The 8,770-nt window shown below is 41.0% G+C and overlaps 1 protein-coding gene across 2 annotated transcripts in view; it reads left to right on the top strand.

Annotated features, from left to right (window-relative positions):
- Positions 1 to 8,770, top strand: part of lama5 (laminin, alpha 5) — a 311,767-nt gene that overhangs the window by 240,299 nt on the left and 62,698 nt on the right. The gene's annotated exons all lie outside the window — the stretch shown is intronic.

The following is an 8,770-nucleotide window of genomic DNA, read 5'->3' on the forward strand; positions in this document are numbered from 1 at the left end:
TTCTCAGTTCGTTGTTTATGTGTCGTGTAACATAGCATACCGTACAATTATTCAGCCTGTTGTTGCCTCTATTCTATTTTTATTTTAAATTGCCTTTCAAGATGACATGTCTGTTCTTGGTGTTGAATTTTATCAAATAAATTTCCCCCAAAAATGCGACTTATACTCCAGTGCGACTTATATATGTCTTTTCCTTCTTTATTATGCATTTTATGGCTGGTGCGACTTGTACTCCGGAGCGACTTATACTCCGGAAAATACGGTACTTTATTGAAAATAATATGGTTATACATATGCATGAAATAGTTAATGGGCATCTGATTAGTATGCCCCCTGGACACATACCTTGTGAGGTGTTCCGGGCACGTCCCACCTGGAGGAGGCCAAGAGGAAGACCCAGGACACCCTGGAGGGACTATGTTTCTCAGCTGGCCTGGGAACACCTTGGGATTCAACAACCCGACCCCGAATAAGCGGAAGAAGATGGATGGATGGAAATAGTTAATAAATTCAATCTTTTTTTTTTTTGCATCTGTCGGTCTAGCAGAAGAAATACAAGATCCTGGGACATAAAATTAGTACTATGTTTGTTAAACATCAATTGCTTGTGAATAGTCAATATGTCAGTATCACATCCACTAATTGCACTTATTAAGGTGATTACTAACTCTATAGATAAAAAGAGATTTGCTGTAGGTATATTTATAGATCTCAAAAAAGCTTTAGATACTGTAAATCACAACATTTTAATCAGTAAATTGGAAAAATATGGCATCAGAGGGCTTGCACTAAAGTGGGCAAAAAGCTACTTAAAGAACATGAAACAATTTGTGAAAATGGGAGATCTTCAGGACAGGTCCGAATGTCTGGACATTGTGTGTGGTGTTCCTCGGGGGTCAGTGTTGGGTCCAAAATTGTTCAATTTTTACATTAGTAACATATGTAAGCTGTCAATCCTAAAACTTATTTTATTTGCTGATGATACATATGTTTTACCTTCTGGTGAGAATATACAACAACTCTTTGGTAGTAGTACCTCAGAATTCTTTAAAATTAAAAGCTGGTTTGATATGAATATGTTATCACTAAATTTGAATAAGACAAAATTCATGATATTCACTAACAAACAAAAGTGCCCAGACTGTATAAAATTAGAGGGTGTTAACGTCGAAAGAGCAGGGACGGCTGGTATCAGTGGCCTAGTAGGGCTAAGCCCTCCCTGGTGTTTACAATATAAATGTAAAAAATACCTAATAAAGAGAAATTAAAATATTGTGTCACATTTTGTGAATTTACAACAAAACTGGTGCCAAACAGTGCCAAGAAAATCCCCAAGTCTTTCCAAAGGCCTAACTTTTTACAGCCCCGTTCAGCCCCTTGTCTTGCGTGGTACAGAATGATTGACAGCTGTCTTGTCCCGTCCCTTGGTTTGCTGCTCATTTGGGCTAATTTAGTTCAGCCCAGGGTCAGCCCAAGGCCTCAGGCTTTAGCCAGTGAGGGTGGGCGTACAATAACGTGACTCGAGCACGAGTGTACGTGGGCGTGGTTTATCATGGACTGAGATAAGTCCAATGGCGAGCAAGATAAAGATAAACAAGGTGAATTATTTAATTTCTTACTCGTTTTCCTTAATGTCTTTGGGGGGCAAACTGGAAGTGAAGAGGTTGGGAGCAGATAGACCCAAGGATATTCAAAGAACAATGTCAATTTATAACAGGTTTTCTTTATTTAAAATTGGATGTTTCTATTGTTGAAATCCAAACTGCAGCTTTTTATTATATATCTGTTAGCCCAACCTACAAATATCATCACCATCCGCCACTGAGAAAGAGTGCTTGAAACTAAATTTTTAGGGTTGATTATCAAATTTGTTGGAAACCTCACATTTAATGTCTTTTTAATGTCTGTAATAAAGTATCAAGAAGTATTTCAATTATAGCCAAAGCAAAATATTATCTTAATAGTAAGTCACTCCACATTTTGTATTATTCAATGATTCAGCCATATCTAAATTTTTGCGTAGAAGTATGGGGCAATACATATAAAAATCAACATTACAACCACTAAAAGTATTGAAAAAAAAAAGCTGTCTGAGTAAGACAATTTTTTTTTTTTTTTAATTTTATTTTTATTTGCATTTTTAGTAATATAACAAACTACAATTCCATCAATACCCCTCCCCAACCATACATAACAGAACAGCACATCAAATAACAAAGGTTACACAGTCAAAGCAACATGAGATAAATACACCACATTATGAAACACACCAGTCCAAGAATATACCAGGGAGCAAGGGCTCATACCATACCAGGCATTAATCTTTTGGCCAGCTACAATCCCTTCATTGAAGGGATTTTAGTACAGGATCCCACATTGTCTCAAACATATTCATTTTGTCTTTGTTGTAATATCTCAATCTTTCCAGACACAGTGTGTTTGCCAGTTCTCCCAGCCATTGATCAAATGTGGGTACAAAGTCCTTCTTCCAAACCTTCAAGATCAACCTCTTAGCGATCACCATACCGAACAAAAAGGCAACTTTCTCATATTTATTGGCCAAGGGCAAAACCCCAGGGGCTCCGAGAATTGCAACAAGAGGATCTGGATCCCATTGTTTTCCAAAAGCAGTGGAAAAGAAATAAAAAATGTTCTTCCAAAATGTATGAAGCTGTACACATGACCAAAAGGAGTGGAGCAAATTGCCCGTTGCAGCTTTACACCGGTTACATATTGGTGACTCATTTGGATAAAAAGTGCTTAATTTTTCTCTCGAATAATAAAGTCTATGTAAAGTTTTGAATTGTATAAGATTGTGGCTAGCATTAACTGAACAGCCGTGTATACTCTTCAAACTTTCCTCCCACACACCATCAGGTATCTGCTGTCCCATCTCGTCCTCCCATGCTTTCTTGATTCTAGTTAGGTCTATCGGTGCGTTAGTGAGAATCCTATAAAAATAAGACACTGCCCCGCGATTACTCGGATCAAATTTGTTTATTGCCTCCAGAGTCTCGTGCCTGACAAGAGTTCTAAAGTTTGATATGTTTTTACTAACATAGTCCCTAATCTGCAGAAAACGAAAGAACCCTGACCGTGGAACATCATATACAGAACACAACTGAGCAAAGGACGCAAGAGTGCCATCAACATATAGATCCCCTATCACACAGATACCCTTCATTCTCCACAGTTGGAAACCGGCGTCACTGAGACCCGGAATAAAAGAATGGTTTTCACAAATGGGAGCATCAAAGTAGACTGTCGGGGCTTTTATATAGCTTTGTATCTGCTTCCAAATTCTTATAGTGTTGCCAATAACCCAATTATTGTAAAGCGTTTTTTTTTATTTTAATAGGGCTGTTAAGGAGAGCAGCTAGGGACGTATTGTGACAATGTTGTTGTTCCAGGGCTAGCCAGGTAGGGCAAAGATTGTGAGGCTGGTGTGGGCCTTTCTTCCACCATGCTATAATGGATAGGTGAGAAGCCCAATAATATAATTTGAAATCTGGCAATGAAAATCCACCTATCGCTTTTGGTTTGCATAGGTGTTATTTGGAGATTCTAACATTCCTATACCCCCAAATAAAGGGAATGATGATGGAGTCTAATTGTTTGAAGTATGACACACCTATAAAACATGGAACAGAGAGGAATAGATGAAGAAACCGTGGCAACACCACCATTTTAATTGCATTAATTCTACCGACCATAGATAGAGGGAGAGTCTTCCAAAAATCAATATTCTGCTTAAGTTGCATAATTTTATTCTGCCAGTTCAGTTGTAAGAGATCCTCCGGTCTCTTCGTTATCGTCACCCCCAAATATGTGAAGGTGTTATAGGTTATCTGAAATGACGTACCCCGCAAAAAGGTCAGATCATCTCCGGATGAGAGGGGCATTACTACACTCTTATCCCAGTTAATGGAAAATCCGGAGAAGCTGCCAAAGGTTTTAATCATCTTCAAAAGGGGAGACATCGAAACCTGCGGGTCAGAGATGTACAAAAGTATGTCATCGGCATAAAGCGAAATGTGATGCTTATGACCAAACCTCTCGATAGGTAATATTTGTGAATCTTGCCTAATGCTGGCAGCCAGGGGTTCAATAGCGATTGCGAAGAGAAACGGAGAAAGCGGACAACCTTGACGAGTCCCTCTGTGAATAGCAAAAGGACTAGAAATATTTTGGTTGGTAATAACAGAAGCCATTGGGTGTGAGTAAATTATTTCAATCCATTTTACAAATCGAGGCCCGAAGCCAAATTTACTAAGAGCATACATCATATACGGCCATTCAACTTGGTCGAATGCGCGCTGTGCGTCTAATGACATGACCAAGGCCTTGTCTGCATGGTCCGAATATAGTATATTGAAAAGGCGTCGTAAATTAAAAACATGTGTCTGCCCGGCATAAAGCCAGTCTGATCCGGGTGGATGATTGAACCTATGTGCACTCTGAGTCTGTTGGCGAGGATTTTCCCAAGAATTTTGGTTTCTAAGGGTAACAAGGAGATTGGGCGATAGGATGATATAGACCCCGGGTCTCGGCCAGGTTTCGGGATGAGCGAAATATTGGCTTTGTATAAAGTGGGAGGAAGTTTAGCTATTTGCCTAGAGTGATTTAACATACGCAGAAGTAGAGGTGACAGTGCAGGGCTGAACGTTTTGAAAAACTCCATGCTGAACCCGTCAGGTCCCGACGCCTTATTATTAGGAAAAGCAGAGACGACCGACTCAATCTCCCGCAGAGTTATATGAGCTTCTAGCACATCTGCTGAGTCCGACGGCAGTCTTGGCAGGTTTAGATCACCGAAAAACCTCTCCATTTTTTCAACATCCAAATTTCCCTGCGATTGATAGACATTAGCGTAGAAGGCTGCAAAGCTGTCGTTAATTTTATCCGGGTCCGTGATAAGAGTCCCGTCCTCAAGCTTGATGCGATGTATTGCTCTCGAGGCCTGCAACTGCTTAAGCTGCCGAGCTAGTAATTTATGTGGCTTGTTGCCCAGCTCAAACCATCTTTGTTTAACCTGTGTCAACAATCTAGATACATCTCTCGATACAACAGAGTTGTATTCATATCGCAAAGCCGTTATTCTCTTTAACGTGTCTGAACTCTTTTGTACTTTATATGAGGCGTCCAGACCGGTCAGCAGGCTGTCTATTTCTTTCAACCTTAACTTAGACTCTTTGTTTTTTGCCGCTTCGTACGACACAATACGTCCCCTAATGACCGCCTTCATAGCTTCCCAAAGTGTCGAGTCATCTACATCTCCTGTATCATTAGAGCTCAAGTATAACTTAATTTCATTCGAGATGTAGGAGCAAAATTCCTTATCCTTTAGCAACGTGTTGTTCAGGCGCCAGTTGCCTCTACCCTTCACGCAATCTAGTTTAAGATTCAAACATATCGGTGCATGATCTGATATGTGAATATTATGATATTTACAGCCTGATACCAATGACAGCAGTCTAGCGTCCAGCAGGAAGTAGTCAATCCTAGAATAGGATTTATGAACTGCAGAGAAGCATGAATAATCTCTTCCAGTAGGATTTAGCAGTCTCCAGATGTCAACCAAATTGTGGGAGTTCAACAAGCTTTTGAGAGTCTCTCCACTTTTAAATACAACAGATCGAGGGCGTTGTCTATCTAAGACTGGATCTAACGTTAGATTTAAGTCCCCTCCAATGATCATATTAGAGCTAATCAAATCCGGCACTGCATTAAAAAGGTCCTGAAAAAAGATGGGATCGTCGAAATTTGGTCCATACGCGTTGATTAACGTTACTGGTATTAGGTTTAGCATCCCACAGACGATCACATATCTTCCTCTAGGATCTGAAATTGTCTTATTATGAGCGAATGGTATATTTTTCTTTACCAATATTGCGACCCCCCTCGTTTTTGTGCTGAAGTTCGACTGGTATACATGAGAAGCCCATGAGGGGCTGAGGACCTTAGCTGCTGTTTTCCTAAGGTGAGTTTCCTGAAGAAAACAAATATCGGCTTTTAAAGCACGGAGGTGCGCATACAGTTTGCCTCTCTTCAGGGGACTATTTATCCCTCGAACATTCCAGCTGACCAAATTAACACCACCCTTGCAGTACTTATATGAGCCCGTTACCATTCACTTGTGTGTAGGTTATTAACTCGTAGTTGTATGACTATGAAGCTACCTCTTAGATATACAAAATAAACAGATGTGCAAAATACACCCCTCCCACCCGAATGTCTAATCCCACCCAGCCCCGAACATACCTGAACAGAACCAGGGGCGGAGTCTCCAAGCCCCCAATTTAAAGCCAGACCTAGCAGTCCATAAAGGGCCGAACTAGTAACATAGCTTCCCATCACCCCAACCAAAACCACCCAACTCAACACAATAAACAGCATTAAAATAGCTGAATATAACAATTTCACCCCGTAATATAAGCCATTAATTAAACTTTACCTTACACATGTCCAGATGTAGAGATAAAGACATTGGACCACCAGTTTAATTCAGTCCCAAGCCGCTACCTCACGTCTCAGAGATTTGTCCGCATCTTCTGGAGTGTCGAACACAGCGGTGTTACTGTTCACGGTGACCACAAACTTTGCAGGATACCGAAAGCCGTACCGAATCCCGTTGGATCTGCATTTCTCCCTGATGACCTGGAACGCCTGGCGCTTCTTCATTACCGTCGAGGTGAGGTCGGGGAAGATGAACACCGGGCGCCCGTCATATTGGAGAGAGCCCTTCTCCCTTGCCAGCCGTAGCACTCGCTCTTTCTCCTGGAAGTAGTGCAGCTTGACGATGATGGTCCTCGTCTTTCCATCCTTCGCCTGCGTCGGACTCCGATGCGCTCGATCCACCTCAATTGGTCTGTTGAAGTTGTCCTCTCCCAGCAGCTGCGGTAATAGCTTGATGATGAAATTAAGCGGTTTCCCGTTCTCCGCCTTCTCAGGTATGCCCACAATACGAATATTCTGCCGATGTGAGCGCGCCTCCAGGTCCTCCAATTTAGCTTGCTGCTGGGAGCACAGCGCAGCCAGGCCGTCATACTTCTTCTCTAGCTCCGAAATCCGTCCGCCATGTGATTCGGCTGTGGCCTCGGTGGATGCCACACGGTCACAAATATCAGATAGTGCTGCCCTGAGGTTGGAGATTGAACTGTTGAGCTCAATAAATCTCACGTCGACCGCGCCGCTCAACTTGTTAATAGCTGCCAGGACGTCTTCGTTAGTTGCCGAAGGGTTCGAAGTGCTACCGCTAGCTCCTCCGACACATGCTAGCTTCGTCTGGTCGTCTGAAATGTCGTCCCCGGAGCCTTTATCTTTTTTAGTATTCTTAGGTTTCGTCATCTTACTTAAAGAGCTGTCCTTTACTCTGCAAGTCAATATATTAGAGGTTATTAAGAGTGTTTGGGGTGAAAAATAGTGTAGTTGAGCTGGAGCTTCCTCGAAACACGTCTACTCCATCTTGAGACCAAACCACACCCCCCACAATTTTTTTTATACACACACAGTTTTCTTACACACACAAATCTATTTGTAAAGTCTAATTTATTGAAATTGCTGGACATAGTGAAATATCAAAATCCATAATAATCTGTTACCTAAACTTCTGCAGGAAATGTTTTATTAAAAGGAATGGTGGGTACAACTTAAGGGGAACATTGAATTTCAAAATATGTAGTATCCGAACAACTGTGAAAAGATTTTGTATCTCTGTATCTGGAGTTAAACAATGGAACAAACTGAATATGGAACTAAAACAATACCCAAGCATCAACCAGTTTAAAAATTAATACAAATCTATATTACTCACTCTGTACATGGTAGAGAAGAATTAACACAAATATGTAATATGTATTTGGCATGGCTTTGCTAAGGCTTCTGACCCACATGCAGAGAAACACTCAGGTGAGAACCAAGAATCAGATAAATGATGTTTTTTCTTTCTAAACGAGCAATAACTTAATAAGTAAGGATCTGAACTGCTGCGGCTCTGCGGGACATCAGGAAACTCTGGAAACAGAACAAGAATGAAACTGGGACTGGATGGAAACATGAGACTGCAGGCAACAGTCTTACTTTGAAGGGAACAGGTTTTGGGTTCGTGGAAGAATTCACTACCTTGAATTCTTACCCACCAGCCTAGGCTGGTGGAACTTGAAACAGGGATAGCTAGATCTTTGCTGGGTGGGCAGGTAGAACACTGAGGAGCGGTTTCCAGTCTTGAGAGGCAATCCAGGGGAAAACATGGTGAGCTTGAGGATGACGCAGATAACCTCAGAAGGAAATCTCACGGAAAGGTTCTTAGAAGGGATAACCTGAAAACCAGTAAACAGGAAATAATTACTAGGTAGGTCGGTAGGTAGGTACATTTATTTATATAGCACCTTTACAACACAAGAACAAAATTACAGACAGAGTTACAGAACATGACAACATAACTAAGCTAAAACATGACAATGCTAACCAAGGTACAGGATAACTAAACTACTAAAACATGATATTACTAAACCAAGGCACGAATAATCTAGCTAACAGTGACAAGAATAATAATAAACTAAGAGGTACCAAAAGAAGGCCTGCTAACAGCCAGTTATATATAATATGATAACTAATTGTACAGTAACTAAGCTAAGTGTACAGGAAGGCTAAATAATCTAAAACATGACAATGCTAAGCTAAAACTAATGGTACCGAACTATCTAAAAGTACCCCAGGCCCGCTATACAGCCGAAGTAAAACCAGACATATCTAAGCATGAGCTAAGACA

This window comes from Kryptolebias marmoratus, linkage group LG8 (assembly GCF_001649575.2).
Source record: "Kryptolebias marmoratus isolate JLee-2015 linkage group LG8, ASM164957v2, whole genome shotgun sequence".
NCBI classification, from domain to species: Eukaryota; Metazoa; Chordata; class Actinopteri; order Cyprinodontiformes; family Rivulidae; genus Kryptolebias; species Kryptolebias marmoratus.